Genomic DNA, 22,301 nt, shown 5'->3' with positions numbered 1-22,301 from the left:
ACAGGTCCAAGTGGAATTTGTAACGAGCCGAGAAGTTTGTGCGACTTTACGTACCGGAGCACGTGGTATTCGAATTCCCGGAATCAACAACATATTCTCGTCAATGAAAGAGGACGATAGACTTCGACCTCAATGAAGACGAAACGAGAGCAAAAACAAGAAACAAAGAAAAAAGAAAAGAAAAGAAAAAAGAAAGAACAATCGCACGAAAGAAGAAAGGGCGGTGAGTCGAGTCAGTTTACACGACTCGTTTTTATGTGCGGATAACGAAGGAAACAGTGTTACGAAGATAGAAATAAATAAAGTATTTAATGTGCGGTAGTAATATCGTAACAGTGTGGGAGAAAGCTGCACGACAATATTTTCTCGAAGGGAAATTCATAATCGGGCGTATTTTTTTGTCGAGCGAGGAAAACGTACGCGCGGACGCGTTATCCGCCGACGGATGGACGATTCGACGATCGAGAATGCGACTTGCGAGGTAAGGAAAAATACTTCTTCAATTCGAAACAATAATAATGAAAAGAGAAAAAAAAAAGAAAAGAAAATAGTCCTATTTTGCATACACGTACACATACACGCGCATATACGAAAAAATGAAAAGAAAAGAAATACTGTGCGAAGATGATCGGTTTTTTTTTTCGATTTAATAGTGATAATTTAGCCCTATTGCGATCTTACGATCCTCGAATAGTAATAGATTCTGTTCCCGAGGATCAGCTTAAGATTCGACCTTTCAAGAATCAAAGAGAGTGCATTGGCTCGATGAAACAGTAGTGACGGTTTATAGTGGCGCCAATCGACCAGCGAGCTCCACCTGTAGAGTATCCGAATTTCGAGCATTTTTTTTTCCACCGTCCGTAAAATCGTCAGACTTTTTCGGAAAGATCAAAAGGCACGTGCCTTTTGCCGTACCTTCTCTCGTATAACGTATAGTTCATTCGTTCAGGTAGAAAGGATCACCCTTGGAAAAGGTATTGTGTTGAAGGAAAAAGCTTCATCGGCTTCGTAAATTGTGCACAACAGACGACGCATAGACGTCTGTTGCACCTAATCCTGTATTTGGCTGACTCAAGGAGTCAAGTGTCGCATTGAATCGAACGTTCGCGACACAATAAGGTGAAATTTGTCGGATTTATTTTCGAAAAGGGCCAATAGAGCTCGCAGGTGTACGAATTTTCGAAAAATGTCGAGAGCTTCGATAGTGCAATTAAAATAGTTCAAATAGTTGTTTCCATTCGATAATTCACGCATGATCCATCAAATCGATCTTCCCAGAGGGAAGAGAACATAAATGAAGAAACGTAGGAGAAAGGAAATATCGAAGGAGAAAAGAAAAAAGAGAAGAAGAAGAGTATCGAACGACCTATCGAGGAGAATGTTAATCACACGCGATCGAGTCGTTAGAGAAGGATATCGCGATAATATTTTATATCGTCGAGTCCTTCGAGGAACGTCGTGCGCTCTTCGTAATTCGTTTCGAAATCCCACGAAACGATCACGAAGTCGTTCTTTCGTTAAACGTGGATATTAAAGTGCCTTCGCCGAGTCGTAAATACGGGATGCACGAGTGCGCGATCCCTTTTTCTGCTTCGCCGATAAGAAAAAGAATGGAAAAAGAAACGAAAAAAAAAAAACAGAAAGAAGCAGAAAAAAGAAGAAAAGGGAAGAAAGAAACAGATGGATTTCTCGTCTAAAAAGAGCGAAACGCGATTCGTTCGTGCAAGTCAAATATACGTTCGCGGAGAGCGCTCGATGATCGAGTCCGTCGCTCAGCGCTCTCGTAAATCGTGCCACGTCATCGGTCGATCGTCGAGCAACTAGATTTAGTGACGCGCGCGGTATGTCGCCCGAAGAAATTTTATTTCTCTCTTTCTCTCTCTCTCTCTCTTCTTTTCTTTTCCTTTTCCTTCTTTTTTTTTACTCGAGTAAAAGTAATTTCATCTTGAAAGATCTACAGAGGTACGAGTGAGAAATAATAAATTCGTTCAAATCGTAAATCGAGAGATGAAGATCGTCGATAATCGCGAAGGAGCTTGTGAATCTCGGGGGATCTTTCGCGTTCGAAGAATTTCTCCTATCCGGTGATTCGTCTCGTTGTGCTCCGTAAAGAACGGGAAAGGGCCGAAAGGTATCGTCGAAGAAGATCGCCGTGCCGGTAGGTTCCCGTGGAAGTTGTGCTCCGGTATATACCCCTGAGGTTCTACCTCCTCGGGGCCATATAGGGGCCATTATCCGATCGTGGAATTTGAGCTCTGGCCTTTTCAGCCGCGCGTCAAATTATCCCCGAGCACAATGCGCCCGTTGATTGATATCTTCAGTCGTTGCTGCTGCAATGTGCCCTGCCTGCGCCTTCTTCCTTATCCTTTTTCTTTCGCCCCTCCCCTCCCTCACCACTCCTTCTCTCGCACTCTCTTTCTCTTCTCTTCTTCGTTCTCGAGCAGGCTACTCGCTTTTTTTCCTCTTCGTAGAGCAGCACTGTGCTCAGCGGTCTCGTATAAAGCCATGGACCGAATATTTTCACTCGCTGGCCCACACAGACCTTCCACTTGATTTATCCCAAAGCTTTGCTCTCTTTCTCTCTTTCCTTCTCTCTCTCTCTCTCTCTCTCTCTCTCTCTCTCTCTCTCTCTCTCTCTTTCGCTCTCGCATAGTGCCTTCGAAACTCGTTTCTACCTTCGGAGAGAAAAAAATGATCCGACCGAGTCGTGGATCACTTTGGAAGATTTTTGACCACAACCGTCGGACTTTGAAGAATCGTTAGCGTACTCGCGGTTGCACTTTCTAGAAGGTACACTCTTTTTCCTCGGATTTGAAAATATTCCGGAGTTAGCGATCACCGAGGGAAGAAGAAAGAAAAGAAGAAAAGATATCTGCGTAGTATATACATTGTACATACATACATACATACACACACACACACACACACATATGCACACACGTACATTCGCAGCTGTTTGGGAAAACGTGTCGTGACTGCGTCGAAAGCGACACTTTAATCGCCGGTAATTGCGCATGCCCGAATTAGGTAATTACCCTACACGAACTAAGAAGAAGCAGAAGAAGCAGAAGGGAGGTAGTGGCTTAACCGAGTCCGTTTACACCGTTACTCATTAGCCCGCTTTGGCACGAGTTAGCATAATTTGCACGAGACAGGAAGTTTGTCTGATCGTGAGTGGTGGTGATAGTTGTGGTATAGTGATGGTGTGGGAACTTATTCTCTCTCTCTCTCTCTCTCTCTCTCTCTCTTTCTCTTATTCCTTTCTCTGTTTCTCTCTCTTTCTGTCCTTTCTTCTTTTCTTTCGAAATTTATTTTTATTTATTTACTTCGGTTATACGATTGAACGGAACGACCTTCGATTTTGAAAATTCTCAAACATCTCGCCGAAGAAGAAAGAAATTCGATGAGTCAGTGTTGACGAACTAAGCCAAGTCTCCTTGTCGATTCGCTTCACTTTTTTTCTATGAACAAAATTTGCTCGGTCACACCCTTACTCCCTCTCTCTCTCTCTCTCTCTCCTCTCTCTCTCTTACTTTCGATATATATGTACTTACTATATTTTCTCGAGCGTACGAGAGCATCGAGATTGGTATGCCTTGGCAATTTCGACGATAGACCGCTCGTGCCCTTTCCCATCGCATTTCGAACAGTCGAACGGATGCCGTGGAGACTTAAAGCGAAACTCCAGCGACCGGAAGAGAGTTTTCCGCGCCGCCGCTACGCTTTCTACTGAATTTTACTCGCTTTTCCATCGGTCCTTGACGTAACGAAATTAGGCCTTGAGTATTTGCTCTTCGTTTTCGCGACGAAGGAGCTACGCCTCTTATCGATCTTGCTCTTTCCATCTCCATCTGTCTATTTTATTCTCTCTCTCTCTCTCTCTCTCTCTTTCTCTATTTTTCTTTCTCTTTTTCCAATCAGTTGTCGATATTTGCGATTTTTATCGAAATTCGAATTTCTAGATTTTGAACGAAACAATGGTAAGATACCGTTTCACTCTCAACGCGACGAATGAGCTCTCCATCCTTTCACCAGTTCCGACTCAAAGCGCATGATAACTCGCGCTCGTGCTCGGTCAACTAGGTAAAAAGAACTTTCGTAGTTCGTAGTATTTTCCGTCCCCGTTATGTCTAACGGGCTTCGAATGAAATCGACGTTCACTTTGTACGTTTAACTTTGTACCTTCAAAGAAAGAGAAAGAGAGAGAGAGAGAAAGAGAGACGGAGAGAGAAAGAGAGAGAGAGAGAGAGAGAGAGAGAGAGAGAGAGAGAGAGAGAAAGAATACATGCATAAGTAATCGCATTGACAGATCGACGTTCGAACGAAACAGTAAAGGTAGGAAGAGAAAAGATATTGCATGATCCACAGGTGTGTCGCATAGCGCAGTCTCCCTATCTATTTTCTCTTTTTTTCCTTCTACGCGACCCATAGGTCTGTTCTAGGTATCCGTGTACCCACCGGCACATTCACATACACAAGGCTAAAGTTTTAAACGCGAAGGGATACGCGCGATTCCGTTTCTGCTTCAGGTCATGCGTAACGTATAAATATTGTATATAAATAAGGACGACCCGTACACTCTTATTTATGGGAATTTTATGAAAATCTCATAGGGTCGAAAAAAAGAAAACGACGAGGAAAGGGGAGGGATCTATCGAACTTTAGCGAGCGTCGAACCGGTAAGGTCTATAATTCTTCGTTCGAGTCGTAATTATGCGAGCGTTGAAAGCCACCGATTTCAACTTCGAAAGCGTTACCTTCGATCTCCGTAAAATAATCTCTTTTAAAGGTGTTAACGTTTTTCTTTTTCTTTTTTATTCTCTCTCTCTCTCTCTCTCTCTCTCTCTCTCTCTCTCTCTCTCTGTGTGTCTCTCCTTTTTTTTTATACGGATTTGGGAGAACTCTTTTCTCATAACAATAATTTTCTCTAATTTTTTCTTCTTAGGTCGACCTAATTTCTTCTTTCTTTTCCTTTTATTTTTACCTCATATATATATATATGTGTGTGTGTGTGTGTGTGTGTGTGTGTGTGTATTCTATTTTTTTACTGACGTAAAAGTCCGATAAGATTCGTTTGGAAAAGCGAAAGTTCAAGGATGACGGTAAAGAGCTCGAAAGGATTCGTGAGAATTTGCAGTATCGTCGCCTTATGCTAATGAACGAAGGAAAATCCCTTTGGAAGGTCTTTCTCACGGGGTTCCGCGGTCTATGGAATATTAATGGGCTTCCGACCCATCGTTCTTCTTCGCTCGCAGAGAGCTAGTACCAGAAGGAATTTTCGGTGGTAAAAGGGTTGGACCGAAGAACGTCAAACCATCTGCGCGACAAACTAGACTTCTCTGACTGTACGGTATGGGTTCCCTCAAGAACGGGACTCATTAATACGTGCCTCGATGTTATTATAATGCGATACACATCGTATCGGCTTTCTAGAAAAGGTTTTTTCTTTTTCTTTTTTTTTTTGTACCGTTTAAAATGACAAAAGCTTCGAAGATTTGACTCTAGCCAAGCGATCGAGTGATTAATTCGAAAGTCTTTTTCGAGTCCTGGGAAACAGTGATCGGTGGTTCCGTGAGATTGATCGAAGGATAGTCGAAGATTCAAGAGAAGAAAAAAAGAAGAAGAAGAAGCAAAAAAAAAGAAAGAAAGAAAATCGGATCCACCAAAGTAAAATTTTCGACAGGGTCGACGTACCCCGGGGAGGAATTACACGGAATAATTTGTGGCCAGTGGCCCTTTCTCCTTTGCTCCTCCTATTCCCTCTCGTTCTCCTCTCCTGCGTCTTGATGCGATTATAATGAACGCTTGGCTTATGCCGGAGCTCGATAACCTAACCTTAAGGACGGTGGACCGGGGATTAAAAATAAAAAGCTCGGTGCAATAATAATAAAAGGAGGCGGAGCACGAGGTGGAATACGTAATGCGTTAAGGATCGCGAGATGCTGCGCTCGCTCGAGGACGAACCATGAAATTGAGTTTCGCTCGGAAATCGATTTTCGACGAATAAGAAGAAAAAAAAAAGAAAAATCAGAAAAGAAAATAAAAAGAAATAAAAAAGAAAGAAAGATAAAGGAAAAAGAAAAAGAAAGAAAAAAAGAAAAGTCATCATCGTCCCTTGTATTCCGCTAAAACGCGACACTCTCGTTTTAAATTCCTCCCTTGAAAAATAATAATCATCTTCGGACGGTTTATGAAAATATTTTTATATCATCGTTGGATCCTCTACAAGTATATCTTTCTTTTCTGTTTCAGACTCAGCCACGCTCGCGGAGAGGAATACGCGCGTCTCTTCGCGTGCGGACGGTAAGAATAGTTTGATCGTTAAATTTCAAAGGGGGATGCCGAGTACTTTACGATTTATGACGCATTCGCCGCTTTTATAGTAAGAATACGATCCAATGTGAATTTGATCGAAAGATGAGAATCGAAAGTGTAATCGGCAAAAGTCGAATAATCGACGAAGAGGATACGAAAGAGTGAGTGAGTGAATGAGTGAGTGAGTGAGTGAGTGAGTGAGTGAGAGAGAGAGAGAGAGAGAGAGAGAGAGAGAGAGAGAGAGACAGAGAGAGAGAGAGAGAGAGAGAGAGAGAGATAGAAAGAGTATAGGAGCCAAACGATACGGCCCTGGTCTCTCGGTGGTTGATAGGGTATAATCATGCCGAGTTTCATATCTCGAAGGGGCCACGGGAAGATGGTCCAACATCTGCCGCTGCAGGGAATCTCTGCCCACATGCTGGCCAGCATACAGACGCACACGTACGCGCTCGCGTACAAGCGCAAAAAGTGACGTAGGTACACGGTGGGACGTCATGTAAATTCATTCGAAACACATGGCAGGACCCGAGAGCGCGCGGCGTTTCTCTTCTCTGCAAAAGGCTTTCGAGAAAAGGAATCTCGAAGACGGCAGAAAAAGAGACCATAACTTTGACTTCGACTTTGGTACTCCGGCTATTTCAGGCCGTGTCACGGATCAGATAAATCCCTATCCTAGTAGAGTTCCTTCCTCCCTTTTGTCTTTCCTTTCGAACGGTCTTTCTTTGAAACGATCGATAGTCCGAAATATCGAAATGATTTAAAATTAATGATAAAATGGCGTCTATCTAGAAAACGGTCTTTTCTATTTTTTCTTCATTCTTTTTTCTTTCGCTCCTTTACAAGAATGTATCAATTTTTATATTCGATATAAAAATTAATAGCGAGAGCCTGATAGCAACGCACGATATTTCGCCATTGAAACGTTAATGACGCCGGAGGGACGTTGAAAAATGAGGCTCGGGGAGTAGGGAAGAAGGAGAAGTAAGTGGTGGAGGCCGAGGGGGTGGACGGGCTCGACCGAGAAAAGAGATACGCTCGCAGCGCGCGCGGAATTGCAGAACTGCCTTTAATTAAAGTCATCAAGCTAGTTGAACAATTATCATTAATTATGGACGTCGCTTGGCCGCTCACACGAGCCATCGCTGCCGCTAGAGTTGTATGTACGTACGTCGGAAACGTTTGACTTTCCTTGCGTGCTGCGGCTTCGTTTCTACGTTAAAGAAAGAAACACAGAAAAAGAAGAAAGAGAGAGAGAGAGAGAGAGAGAGAGAGAGAGAGAGAGAGAGAGAGAGAGAGAGAGAGAAACTGAAACAGAAGGAAAAGAACCACAATGGAAAGTCGTAAAATATAGACTTGAAAGGTTTGAAAATAACTTGCTTCGTCAACTCGTCGTTCTCTTTTTAATTTGATAATGAATTTTCAAAATTATTTTGGACTCGATTTTTGTTCTTTTTCTTTTTATCTTATTATATCTTTCTTTCTTTTTTTTTTGTTCATTTCCATAAAATTCATTCGAAATCGTTTCCGAAATAAAATAGTCAGGAGCGTCGACTCTTTGGTATTCGTTAAAAAGTAAACGAAGCATCATGGTCCCCGTTTTATTTTTTTTTTTCTTTTTCTTCTCCCTCTTCTTTTTCTTCTTTTTTTACTTCTTCACTGATGACCGAAGAAGAGGGAGACGAAGAAGATGATAGCTAGTTCAGTTTGGTCCGCGATAAAAAACAAGCGGCAAAAAGAAAGAAAAACGTGTTGCTTCTCTCGGAACGGCGTCGATTTCGAAATCCAGACGTACTGAAAAGACAGAGAGAAAAAAAGAGAGAGAGAGAGAGAGAGGATCGTGTGCCACAATAAAGATAACGATTTACGTTCGACTTTATCGCCGGGTAGTCGGGGCCAATGACTCGATGAACGGGGAGAGCTTGTGTCTCGATTCCATGATTTAAGTTCCGTTGTTGCCGCCGATTCGAGCCAATCGCTTCGTTTTTACTGATTTGGATAAAAGAGAGAAGAAGGGAAAGAGAAGATCTCAATGAAACGATAACAAATTTCTAATAAATTCGAATCATTGATAACACTGTTTTCGAATTATAACATTTTCATATCGCGTATTGTTTCTATTTTCTTCGAAGAAGAACGAAGAGGTCGCGATGATTAAAATATTTCTTCTTTCTTTCTTCTCATGCTCGTTTTCTTTGAAATGTCCGATAACTATAGTTAGGTGCATACATACGTACTTGTTCAGAACAAAGTCAGAACAATGTTTCATTTTATGGTAACTGCACGACCTACCCTAAAAGCGATGTACTATGTTATGTCTCCCCCTTTCGGTCCCTTCAATTTTACTTGTTTCTTTCCCCTTTCTTTCTCTTCTTTCTTTTCTTTCTTTCTTTTCCTTTTTTCCTTTCTTTTTTTTTTTTTTTTTAACGAGACAATGACGTTAATAACGGTAATGATCCTGTTAAGAGTTCTTAGGGCTTATTCCTATAAAAAAACGACAAAAAAGAAAAGAAAAAAAAAAAAAATAAAAAAGAAAAGAGAATTTAAGACCGGGACGAGTTTACGACTGCGAATACCGGTAGAACAGGCCGTATTTCTTCGCGAAATTTAACGAACCTTCGCGCAATGGGACACCATTAAAAAATTCCGGAGCGTCATGTAGCACGGAGCACGCAATGGCGATAAATGCCGAGGGAGGAAAAGAGAAAAAGAGAGATAGAGAGAGAGGAGTTGAATGAGAGAGGGCAGCGGATTATGGAAGGCAAAGGATAAGACTGACGAGAGGTTTAACATCACGCAAACCTAAGTAAAAACATTATCGATCGGCAAACGCGATGCGCTCGCACTGCGTTAAGTTTGTATCGTAAATGGCGATCGTAAAAGATCGAACACCATGGAATAAGATTATTTCTTATTTCCGTACGACTGGAATACCTATACCAGAAGTATATTTCGATTCCTGATAATTTCTTATATTGCGTGATTATTATCAAAATTTACGGCTGTATAAATTGTATCGCTCGAAAAAAATGTTGGAGTTTTTCCATTGGTTCCTTTGCTTCCGAGTAACCTTGCCGAAGGAGCGATAAATTTTAATCGTACTGACCTCTGTAGCTTTTTCTTGGAAGGATATAATTTCGAGGAACGTAATGGTCAATGGAAAACAATATTTTGCAATGCCGCGCATGAACGGTATTCAGGGGAGCAGAAACATAGATTACAAACGATTAAAAAACGTCATTGATTATAGTCATAGTAAAAAAAGAAGAAGAAACTTAAATAATCGTTCAAAAAATCGAACGAAATTTCTATAAAAAAACTTTCCGATTTGTATAAACGTCGATTCTCTTCGTAAATTTTTCTTTTCCATTCTCACTAATATATGAGAAGAAAAAGAGAGAGAGAGAGAGAGAGAGAGAGGGAGGGGGGGGGGGGGGAGAGAAAGGACAAAAAAGTAAAGAGAAATAAGAAAGATCGCAGTAATACTTGAGTGCAATTTACGTAAGATGTAAAGTAAGAGACGGAATAACGTTTCAGGGATATCGCGAATGAGACGAATAGCAGGAGAAGCCGCTGACTCGTGGTTCGTCAATTAGCGTGTCACGCTCGTTATCGTGGAAAATAATTAGGCTGAACGCACCGGAGAACGGTTCGTTAGCTCGTCTTCTTTCGAGTACACATAAGCGTTCGCGATCTCTCTAGAAGCGAATGGCGAAGTGAATATCGTAAAAGAGAGGAAGAAAGGGGACGGAGGATGGGCGTATAAGCGACAAGACGTCTCGACGATAAATACATACGTTTAGGTGAATACTTCTACACACACACGCGCATACATATGAGCACACATATAGACACACATATATATAATATATAAGCAAGCAACGTTTCTTGTGGAAGTGCCAAACGAGGTATGCACGCGAATCCGGTCATTAAATAAAGGTAATCAAGTAAATTTCTTTTACGAGAGTGTTGACGATTATTACTTCTCGCTCGCTATCTGAATCATGATGTCAAAAGGAAACTTTAAATGATAGAAAATGTATATCTTAGAATATACATAGATAAGAGATGAGTAGAAGAAGAGATTATTTAGATGACGTTTTCATTTTACAACTTTACCGTCTCGTTACTTACATAGTAATCGATTGAAAATAAAGCGACTAAGTTTAATATCGGATAACCCGTAATGAATGATAACTTACGACGTGGTTTATATCTTCTTTTCTTATGAGAAATAGAAGAAAGAGGAGGAGGAGGAGAATCAGGAGGAGGAGGAGGAGGAGGAGGAGGAGTTAACGAACGCGACGAAAAGAGGGAAAACGGTAGGAGTCGTTCGCGCGCTCGAGCGACTCGCCTAAACACGCTATATAAGCCGGCACGCATACGTTTCCATAGAACAAATAACTTGAGATACGTTGCAGGCAAAATGCAATGAGTTATGGCGCGGCAACAGAGCGGGCAATAAATTATCTTTAACGACGTGGCGCGGTTAACGCAAGAGGAGGAGTAGGAAGAGGAGAAAGAGGAGGGGGAGAAGGAGGAGGATGGTGAGATAGGAAGTCCGAGATGGCTCATGATCATCCGCATCACGATGATGATTCCGCGAGAATTATCTCATTATCTTATAATACTAATTTATTTGTGTACGGTGGTGTCACTAAATTATCGATATCGACGATATCACGAGCTGCCTATTACGTGTTAGAACTTTTCTAATCGCTAAGTTCGATCGGTATTTCTCTTCCTCTCTCTCTCTCTCTTTCTCTCACCCTGCCTGTTACACTCAGTTAGGCATGTAGATAGTTTGAATTTCGCCGAGTAGACGCGCGCTCGTTAGCTTGAATGGCACGATGCATCGCGAGAACTATGCTGCTTTAGAACGTGAGCGAGACTTAGGAATGAGAAGAGAGAGAGAGAGAGAGAGAGAGAGAGAGAGAGAGAGAAAGTTCGTTTATCGTTAGTTCCAAGATAAAAGATAATAGACAATGAGATTTTTGAATAGGGAATGCTATTTGTTGGAAATTAACGAATCGTTAACTCGTTTTTACATAGAAGAGGATGGAAGATAGAGAGGGAAAATTGTCAGAGCTTGTAAAAGCACTGCAGTAACGTGGGGAACGAAATTCGGGCCCCGATCGAATGGCCCTGGGATGAATTTGCATGCGGCCTTTTTAGCTCCAGGTGTCCCAGAATTTGCATACGAAAGGGTGGCTTTCGCGGATTCCTCCCCTTTTCCCTCGTAACTCTTTCACTCTCCATCTCTATTTCTCTTTCTTTCTATCTGCCTACCTCTTTTTACCCCTCCACCCTCCTCACCCCCTTCTGTATGCGCGCGCATCCGTGTATTCTCGTTTATGGGTTACCGGCTCAGCGTGTCGCGTCGTTAACTCGATGTTAAACTTTCGTTAACGTTGATCTTTAACAATCACCTTTCTCGCGTCGGTGCGCCTTTGCCGATCGAATTCGCAATCGACGAGATAATCTTGAATGCCGATTCGAATTGATTATCAATAACGTATGTAGAAAAAGACATGGTGATCGATAGTACCAACACTGCTTGCCGTGAAATGTCGTTAACTTTTGAAGGAGGACGAAGAGAGAGAGAGAGAGAGAGAGAGAGAGAGACAGAGAGAGGGTTGGTTGCAGAGAGGAGATACAGAAAAAGAAAGGAAAGAAAAAGAAAGACATTTATCGGTCTGCCTTAGCAGCACAACAGCAAGAACAACGGCCTTTTACTTCGAGCGTCGAAATGTCGAAACACCATTTTCCCATTGATTTATTCGTTGTGAAAAGTAAGAGAGAGAGAGAGAGAGAGAGAGAGAGAGAGAGAGAGAGAGAGAGAGAGAGAGAGAGAGGGAGAGAGAGAGAGCGAGAGAGAGAGAGAGAGAGAGTGAGAGAGAGATAAAACAAGAGAGCAAGAGAGAGAAATATATTTATCGCGCGAGAACGAGTTTATCTTTTCTCTATCGTTCGATACGAAATCCAACAACGTTCCGCCGCTAATCATTAATATCAAGTAGATATATACCTATCTACCTATCTACTTACTACAGATTGCGCAAACATCGTTGAAACAACAAACAACGTTATTTCCAGTTAACGCGCGCGAACGTAAGCGCACGCGCGAGCCATCGATTGTGGGCACAGGTGAAAATGAGCGATCGTAGTAGGAGAGAACAAAGTGTCGAAACCGAAAGCGGATAATGATAGCCGCCGACGGCCGCCGTTTATTTTTGGAACCCATTTTTATCGAGAACGCTTTATCGTCTCGAAACTCGCGAGTTTGCTTTATTCTTTCCTTTATTTTTCTTTTCTTTTTTCTTTTTTTCTTTTTTCTTTTTTTTTTCTTTCATTTTCTCTTTATTTTTATTTTATTTTGCACGCACGAAAGAAGCGATAAGCCGACGCAAGTATCGTTCGTTGGCTTTTAGATTATTATTAAACGAGCGTCCATCCTCTTGGACACTTTTTCCGCCTTCGTTCACCCCTGACCGCATCACCCTTTCTCTCTCTCTCTCTCTCTCTCTCTCTCTCTTTCTCTCTCTCTTTCTCTTCCTCCCCCTACCTAATTATTTAATCTGGCCCGTAACCTCCTCGATGTCATTGCGCTTGACGCGTTTGCGCGCGCGGGCGCGCCTCGCGTGATGAAAGAGAGGGCCGCGGCCATCTTGTCTGACGTCATCTCACGCCGAGCACGCAACCGCGAAACGCCGACTTCCTCGTTGCGATAACACCTTATTTTTTATCGCTCCCTCTCCCCTTCCCTTTCTGCTCTCTCTCTCTCTCTTTCTCTCTTTCTCTACTCTATCCGTCTAACTATCTACCTATCTTTCTATCTTTCTTTCGTTTCTCTCTCTCTCTCTCTCTCTCTCTCTCTCTCTCTGATTCTCTTTCTCACGTAACTACTCTTAGCGAGTACGTATCTCCGCGTACATCTCCCTTTATCTTCTTCTTTTTCCGATTCTCTTTTCCTCCCCTTTTTCTTACCACGGTACGATCGCACACACGCATATAACACATACGTTGGACGAGCACGTACGCCTTCACTTTCGGTTGCGACGAACCGAGACACCCCTCCCGCTGTATAGAAAATGGCGGAATTTAATGGACAAGCGCTCGGCCGCTATTCGTTGCTCCCTATGAAATTTAAGGTAGGCGGTGATTCGATTTTATCGACATCGTTTCACCACCTACTTCGTTCCTTTCCTTCGAATATTTCACTATCTCCCTCCTTTCCTTCCTCTCTTCCTTTTGCCTTCTCCTATGGCGTTCTTCCCTCGTTTACACGTTATGAAAATACTGAGCGTTAGATAGAAGTAGAGAGATACGAAAATACAGAACGATCCATGCCGATCGATACGACGAAGCGCGATCGTAAAAGGAAATCTCTCATTTTGTATCTCTGCGTGCTATACAGGATAAAGGTGAATAGGGGAATATCGTAAAAGAAACGTACGGCGATTAGACATTTCTTGGCGGTAAAGAGATAAAAGAAATAACGACACGACAACGAATCGGAGTCGGTTTATTTAAGAAAAATCGGTGAAACTCGTTAGGGATTTCTTCCTTCTAAAGGAGGAATTTCTTCTTAGCTTAGATCATCGGTTCGAGGTTCTCATCTTCCTTCTCTCTTTCTCTTTGAAAGTTAAGAGAAGTAGAGAAAAGGAAAAACAAAAAATTGAGGAGGGAGACTCGCGGTTAACTGCGGTCGTTGGCGGTGTCACGCGATACGAGCGGAGACGTCGGCAATTTAAATTCGCGGAAGGCCGTAATCACCGGTGCGTTTTGCGTTTTGCGTTATTGACGAACATAAAGGGGTCCCAAAGTGTACGAGCGAGAAAGAGAGAGAGAGAGAGAGAGAGAGAGAAAGAGAGAGGTCTCGGGGTAAGCGCTTTTGCAGATATGTGTTTACAACTGATATTAAATCAGGCTTCCTTTACAGTCCCAATAAAATGCGACGAGTTCTATGAGGCCCTGATATCGTTGCGCGTTCAACCTGGAACCCGTTCGAGACAAGTTTAAGAATATTGAAGGATAAGAGGAGAGCCGCGTGCACTTCAGCGAGTGACCGATCGAGCAAAGAAGATTGTCGGAACATCGCTCATTATAATACCGGTTTTTCCACAAAAACACAAGATTTTATAGCTCCTGGCGCCTTGTGCGCGCGACTCGTCATCGATACGCTTAAACTCGACTCGTGAAGAACTCGCTCCGTCGCTCGCGCTTGATAAAAAGAAACGCGGAACGAGATCGATAGCTACGATCATCGTTCAACGCGATACACCAAACGTTTCTCGTCTCTTTCCATCTGGATTTGACGGAAAGTTCATTTGGAAATAAACAAGCAATATCTTTTTATCCATTGACGATTTTCCTCTTTTTACTGTATCTTTTATCAAGGTAGAATGATATATAAAATTCGACGAGTTTGAGAGATACGATCGACGGGGTTCGTTCGTCGTAGAGACGTCTTAAACGTGCGACGTTATACGAAGCTTGCTTGTTCGAGCTTTCCAAGAGGCGTTCGCGGCACAAATTAACAATTTGTATGTCGTGCAAGTGGAGTTATGATTATCGCCGTGTCGTACCCTGCGAGCGAGATTACCCGTGGTGACTGTTACTTGTCTACTTTACTGCCTACCGTGCCAGCATTCTCCCTTTCTCTCTCTCTCTCTCTCTTTCTCTTTTGGTCTAGCTCTCGCTCTCTCTCGCTCTCACACGCATACACTCTTGCTATAATATGCTAATAGGGGGATGCTAACTTCCCCGTGTAACGACGGATCGTCGGATCGTGTTTACGAGGTGAGCCGACCCCAGGGCTTCCCTTCGTACCCTCGGCCATCGCGAGAACGAGCGTGTTAAAAGAGATAGAAATAGAAAGAGAGAGAGAGAGAGAGAGAGAAAGAGAGAGAGAGAGAGAGAAAGTGAGATGGTGTCTCGTTGCATCCTCGTAATTAACGATCGCTTCGAAAGAGAAAATCGGGCGCGAACGAAACAATGAACGATTTCGCGTTCCATCGAGGCGTGTCTCGAAACGCGTATGGGAGGCGTCGGGACGCCAGTAATTAAATCGAATCGTCGGTTAACAACTTTTTTTCCAGCGGTAGAGCTAGTCGAGCGATACGCGCCGGGTATGGTGTTGACGATTGCACGCGTAGAGAAGCATTTTCGTCCGAGCTCTTTCCTGCGTATCGTGCGCGCGAGTAAACGACATACCGACGTATAGGAAGACAAAAGAGATAAAACAATATTTATTGTAGTAAGCTCTGAAGAAAGAAAATAATTCAGAAATACAGGTGCAAATTTATAAAATTAGTTATACTAAATCCAAACGATAATTAAGCATAGTGAGGATTGTTTGACGATTAGGAATTTATGGGAAGGTGATTTTTAAAAATAGAAATCTAGGCCGTCTGGGTGGAAAAAGAGAGAGAGGTAGCAGGAATAAAAAAAAATCAAAAGAGTCGCTTGTTTGCACGCATCGAGACTAAACGGCACGAATCGAACGATCGAGCGAATTGTCGGGTTGAAGTTGGACCGTACGAGAGGGTGTATGTGTGCGCGAGCAAGCGAGCGAGCGAGCGGACGAAAGAGGATGGGAGAGGCTGGCTACGGGCGTGGTGCGTTCACGATAAAAATGGCGCTTCGTTTGCCGCGAGGGTGGCCCCTTTTACTTCCCAACACTAAATGCCGTGTGTGCGATGTACTACCAACAGACCGCCCCGCTTTGCTTGCTTGAAAAGAGTGCCCTTCCCTATCCCCACCCCTACATGCACCTACGTGAACCCTCGATTAAGTCTCCAATAACTTATTACCAACGAACACAGTACAGATAGACAGAGGTTTCTGAATTTTAAATAAATCGAATCATTTTCAAAGTTTTCTTCTTTTTTTGTTCTATTTTTAAAGGGAAAAAAGATTCGTGGTCATAAATAATATAATATCTAGTTACGAGGTACCGGTTTTATTAAAAAATATTAAACCAAAAGATGTTCCCGAACGAGAGAAATTTTCTCGTTCAATCGTCGTGCCGTCGACGCATCGACGCGAGCACGAGGGTGGTGGGACGTGTGCTAAAGTTCGATCGATAATTAAATAAACGAGGAAGGTCATCCCGAAGCCCGGCAGCTCGTCGACGAGCTACGAGCCCGATGGCCCGGACTTTATGGGGTTTCGACGTTTTCTCTCGTACTCGTCTACCAAAACTTTTCCCTCTCTATGCTTTTATTTCCCCTTCCTTTTCTTTTTCTTCTTCTTTCTTTCTTCTTCCCCTTTTACTTTTCACGTTCGTCGTCGCGGCAGCGCGTCTGGCTTTGCGCCGACGAAATCTGATTAAAAATTCGCTTGGTTGCATCTTCTTCAGCCCTTTAACTTCGACAAGATTAGGTTTTCGTAGAAAGATTCATCGAAGAACCCTTCTAATTTTTTCGTATCACGTGGCGTAACGAGTTTGTAACAAGAAACACGGCGGACAACGATATACAACAAACGATACGTTTGAAAAATGTCGGAAATCGAGAGAGGGAGACTAGAATTACGGAAAAAAGAGAGAATCAAATAGCGGACAAAAAACCGCATGCGTTCGCGAGCGGACGAGATTCCGCGACATTTTAATCGACGTGGCATCGTATTTACTCTCCAACGTGGAACATACCTGCTCGTACATCTGTGTATTTTGGACGGAGGAGGAGGAAAAAAAAAAGAAGTGAAAAATCGGAAAAAAACAGAGAGAAAGGGAGATAGAATAAGCGTGAAAGTGAGATAGATATAGAAAAAAATGGGACAACAGAGAACAGTGGTGAGGTTTTGGTAGGTGGATGAAAGAGCGTGCAACCCCAGTACAATTCCATTTCCGGATGGAGTAAAGCCGAGTCGGACGATCGTTCGAAAAGGCGGTCGAGCGATAAACCGATTCGGACGGACGCGTTTCGACGAAAGGCCGCGCGCGCGAGTTAACGCGGATTCGAAATCGGAGGTCCACGAAACGGGCGATCATTTTACGCGTCTGTTCGTTTCGTGTTAAACTCGATGTTACTCCTATCGCGATCGAGTGTCTATCTCCTAGGGAACGTTTCGAAATGATTGGCGAACGCTACGAAACATTTTTCTCGTTTATCGAAAAACAATATGAGGCACATCCGTTTGTAAAATCGAGTAAACAATATATACATATATATATATATATATATATATATACATATACATATATATATATATACACGCATATATGTGTATATATATATATGAAAAAAAAAGAAAGAAAAAATAAAAAGTCCGCGCGTTTGACCACCGCCTCCTTTCTTACTTTCCTCCGAATCGCCAAGGCCATCGATTATCATTGTTATACAATATTCATGCCGTCGCGTCAAGTGTCTCGCAATAACTTAGTTGTCTCACAATGATTGTGACTCAAATATTTGTCCGCAGAATATTAATGCGAGAAAGGAACGCGCGATGCAATATGTACAAGAGGATTGTGCATCGCGTAAAACCTCGATGGAACGAGTGCTCTGAGAATAGGAGATGTACATACATACATAGGTACACATAGATACGAGACCAAGATAAACATCTACCGACGAACTTCTTTGTTCTCGTCGATACACGTAAAGCTTTATTCGAGTTCTCAGATAGAGATAATCTAGAATAGAATTCGCTGGACCGTCGAACGAAGTGACGTTTATCGATACACTTATTCCCTTCGAATTTACCGACAGAGACATTAGATGGAACGTTAGATCGCCTTAGTCCATCGCCAACTCTCTCCCTCGTAATTCCGTATCTATAAAAGTTTACGCTTACCTCGGAGGGCCCAAGTTATAACTACTTTACGTTCCGTTTGGTTCAGAACATTCCGACGCTCAGGGCAAGCTTCACCCCGAAGTCGTAACTTTCTCTTTCGCGGATTTAGATTTCGTTCGATGATTCACGCTCGCTCTCGATAAACGTGCCGCGAGAAACGAGACACGTTTTCCATGGGAATAAAAAAAAATTTTTTCCCGTCTATCAACCCTCCTCCACCCGTACCCACCTGCCTCCCACCTTCCTCATTCCTCCTTCCATCTCGTACCACATGAAAGGCCGAAAGAGAGTTTTCTCCATTTTGGGAAAAGCTTTGGATCGACCCAATCGAATCCAATCGTTAGGCTTCGAACGTCAGAGGGTGCAGGGTGGAGGGGCAGCACGTGGCTTAATTGATTCGATTTCGAGGGGTTTTCATCCCACTTTCGCAGGGTGCATCCCTCCCCCACTCCCTTCTCTACCACATGGGTGTGCACGCGAACACGCTGCTCTCTGCAACGTGGCATTAATGTAGAGGGGTTCCCCGCCCTCCATCAGTTTCTCTCTCTCTCTCTCTCTCTCTCTCTCTCTCTCTCTCTCTCTCTCGCCCTTTTCCATCCATGATTTTTTTCGAAAGGTCGTCAGGGCTTTCGCAAACACGCATATATACACGTATAGATGAAAAGGGGACACGCGTGTCTGCTGCATACTCTGCCAGAATCGCGATTCCCGATTGCATTGACACGAAGAACTTTTGCGCGCACCATTGCACTCCATATTGTACGTGTTTTATCTCTCTCTCTCTCTCTCTTTTTTCTCTTTCCTCTTATCGAGCTTCCTTCGTAACCTGTACGATTGAAATCCTGGATCTGTTACGAGTTTGTTCCATCCGATTTATCCATCAAGTTTTTCTCTTTCTGATTGTGTAAGAAATTGAATTGAAAACTCAAATAGAAGGCAGGTAACTGAAGAGGGAGAAAAAAAGGGAACTTTTGCTAATAAGAATATTTTTCTCTCATAATTTGACATACCGATATGTATTAACGGAGAGATTGAATTTTATATATTTTTATTTCGTATAAAAAAGAGGGAGAGTAAAAATCCAAGCAGCAGTATCACGGTCGATCGCATTGGCCATGGTACTCCATAGGGTAATTTTCGATATCCACCTTGTTAGCCTGGAATAATATCTCGTTGCAAGGAGCTTTAGTATTTTCCCCAGGATTACCGTCGTACTTTCTTGTAGTCCTGACTTCCGTTGGTGTTGACGGTTATGGTGGTGGTAGTGGATTCAATACCTCCGGTACTGTGAACGAAATCTTATCCATATTTCGTGCCAAGAGGCAGAAGAGGGACGAAAGAAGAGACAGGGAGTGAAGATCGAGCATATTCGTGAAGGCAAAGAAAGAAGGGCCGATGCCGGTCCTTCTCTCTTTCTTTCTTCTTTTCTTCTTTATCCTTCCCTTCGACGAGGAAACAAGCACCTATAACATCCACGTAGGCGTTTTACGCGCGTATCCTTGCGTCGAATTCTTCGAGAAGAAGAGTGCCAAGCGAATATTAAAGTTTCGCTTTACGTGTCGTAACGGCATGGAGGAACCCCTTCTATCTCTCTCACTCCCTCTCATTCAGCATCTTTCCACTAGTTCGTTTTTTTCCCTTTGGCAGCCGAGTAATGGCCACGGCTTCCAGCGAGTTTCATAATTTCGTAGGAGATGTGCCAACGCTTGAACACCCTCTCCTCTCTCTCTCTCTCTCTCTCTCTCTCGCTCCCTTTATCCATCCCTATCTCGTCTTCTCGACAAGTTTGATTGCCGCGGCACCCCGAACTGTCGTCGCGAATGTCAGTGCTCGCTTCTCGTCTCTACGGAGACGAATGATTCTGCGTGAAAATCGATTTGTTTTCCGGTCGTCTTCACCGCGAGAAGGTAGGACGTCTGAATGGAAGAGAAACCGGTCGCGAGTTCTTCCTCGCTATTCCTGTCACGAATCGAACGTCCAGCGCGATGGTAAGCGATAGGAAGTCGAAATACCATAGAACTCCATTTATCTGAACTCTATTTATTCTAAGTGCTGATAGTAGATAGGTAGGTACCTCGTCGCTTGCTTAAAAGGCTCGGCTCGTTTCTTATCTCATCTCGAAGAAGATGAGGGAAACGTTGATGGATATGGGACATTCACACCGGGCACTTTCCACGTCGTTCTTCGCGTCGATTTTAATGCCTACCGAACGTGAAGTATCTCCAGCGTTCACCTTGAAACCGGTCCAACCATGTTCCTTCTCGAGTCGATCCAATCGGATCTTTATATCGAATCTCTCTCTCTCTCTCTCTTTTTTTCTTTCTCCTTTCTTTCTTTGGTTAACCTCGCGAACGAGTTCCATCGACGGCAGCGGAATGATTCGCGAATAGTTTTGTTTATTCGCCAAGTCATCTTTGAAATTGCAACGCAGTTACGTCCGTACGCGAGCCGCGATCCGGAGATCGATACCGAACAGAAAGAGGATTATTATTGCGGACGATGGTTTCTTCGAGAATTCTACGAGAGAAAGAAAGGGACTAAGTTTATCTTACCGTGGAGGACGCGGTTCGATATTTTTCACGCGGCCGTATGCCAACTCATCGATGACAAGTTTTCGTTTTTCTTTTAAAAGAAGATATTCCTTAAGAAGTAAAACCGGTATTCTTCGCGAGCGTTACTTGAATAATTCATTCGACAGAAACGAACGTATTCCTACGCGCTGAGAAATAAATATATCGCTACTTCTCCTCCGCAGAGCCGTCAGGAAACTTTCGAAGTGTTAGTGCGAGTAAAATTAGAAGAGGCAACTCTCGGCATCCGAGAGATCGAATAAGAGAGAACGACGGAATCCAACGAGTTTTAGTGCATTTTCGATAATATATGGTAGAAGTATAAGGGAAGGAAAGACATGGTAGAACGAAGAAGATCGATTGGCCGTCGTTTGCGTTGACAAGACCGGAGGACTACGATTAAAGTGTTAAAACGGGAGTAGAAGCTTGTAGTTGGTCGATCCTCGAGAAACCCACAAATCACAGAAGGTGGAGTTGGAGTCACAGTAGGTCTCGCGAAATGAGTCAGACGTCCGAACGCGAAATTTTTCTTTTCCTTCTTAGAGTCTCTTCTTGGCACGACGACGAACCGAGAGAAACGATCATCCTCGGTCCAGCGAATGGCAGTGGGTGAGGAGCGAGCTAGCGAGAGAGCGAGTAACTGAGTGAGTAGGAGAGTGTGAGAGAGAGAGAGAGAGAGAGAGAGAGAGACATCGCTCGGCAACGATATATAATGCCGCTGGCATGACGAGGCGAGAGCAATTAGATGTCGCCGGATGCAGCTGCAGGCGATTGCGTCATCAGAGTTACTTTGCAACCTTGATCTCCCGGAGGGCTCTCTCTCTCTCTCTCTCTCTCTCTTTCTGTCTCTCTCTTTCACTCTCTCTCTCTCTCTCTCTCTCTCTCTCTCTCTCTCTCTCTCTCTCTCTCTCTCTCTCTCTCTCTCTCTCTGTTATTCACTCGTTTTCTGCCTTCTCTTCGTTTCATCTTCCTCTTCCACTTCTTATTTTCCTTCTCTTCTTTTCCATTCTTCCATACGTCTGAGATATTACAGACGTCTCTTTCCTCTTATAAACGTAAGACCTTTCGACTATTTCTCTGATATAACACCTTCGAACTCGATCGTTTAGTTCGTTTTCGTAATCGTCGAGGAAAAAATATTCAATCGAGTTAAAACGACGGAATAGAGACCAACGATGAAAAAAAAAAAAAGAAGAAAAAAGAAAAAGGAAAATAGAGAGAAAAAAAAGCAAAGCGATGAAAGGATAGCCAGTTTTTATCTGAGCTCTCCTTGTGATCTCCTTCAAGGATCGTGTAAATTTTTAGAGCCTTGACTAACGTTAATTACATACTCCTATCGTCGTACCGCGTACCACCCATCGAGTTGTCTTTTTTTTTTTTTGTTTTAAGATCTCTTCTTATATCGTACCATTAACGTTTAACTCGATATCTAGAATTTCCTCTCGAGGATACTTAAAACCATTTGAAAATCGAATTTATTTATTTCTAGGTTGCTGATTCTTGTCTGATATATTTAAGAAATGTTTAGTACGAACATTTTCCATGAAAGGATTCGAAAAAAAAAAGAAAAAGAAAAAGAAAAGTTCAATTTTAACTTGGCTTAAATTGAAGAAGAAG

General features: G+C 42.9%; 1 protein-coding gene and 1 long non-coding RNA gene across 5 annotated transcripts in view; one reads left to right on the top strand and one right to left on the bottom strand.

Moving 5' to 3' along the window:
- LOC122637608 overlaps positions 1–17,517 on the top strand; it is an 18,664-nt gene extending 1,147 nt beyond the window's left edge. Inside the window, exons 1-3 of one of the 2 annotated variants that reach the window (XR_006329271.1) lie at positions 1–481; positions 6,253–6,303; positions 9,850–17,517. The exon at positions 1–481 is cut by the window's left edge and continues 1,134 nt beyond it. This is a non-coding gene — a long non-coding RNA (uncharacterized LOC122637608). Of the gene's footprint in view, positions 482–6,252; positions 8,136–9,849 lie in introns of those variants that run through there. The other variant, XR_006329270.1, reaches the window with a different exon arrangement.
- The window catches only part of LOC122637604 (UPF0489 protein C5orf22 homolog), a 428,365-nt gene that overhangs the window by 98,174 nt on the left and 307,890 nt on the right, over positions 1–22,301 (bottom strand). The gene's annotated exons all lie outside the window — the stretch shown is intronic.

The sequence above is a fragment of the Vespula pensylvanica genome, chromosome 2 (assembly GCF_014466175.1).
Source record: "Vespula pensylvanica isolate Volc-1 chromosome 2, ASM1446617v1, whole genome shotgun sequence".
In the NCBI taxonomy this organism is placed as follows: domain Eukaryota; kingdom Metazoa; phylum Arthropoda; class Insecta; order Hymenoptera; family Vespidae; genus Vespula; species Vespula pensylvanica.
This window is presented reverse-complemented; position numbering and strand designations above follow the sequence as displayed.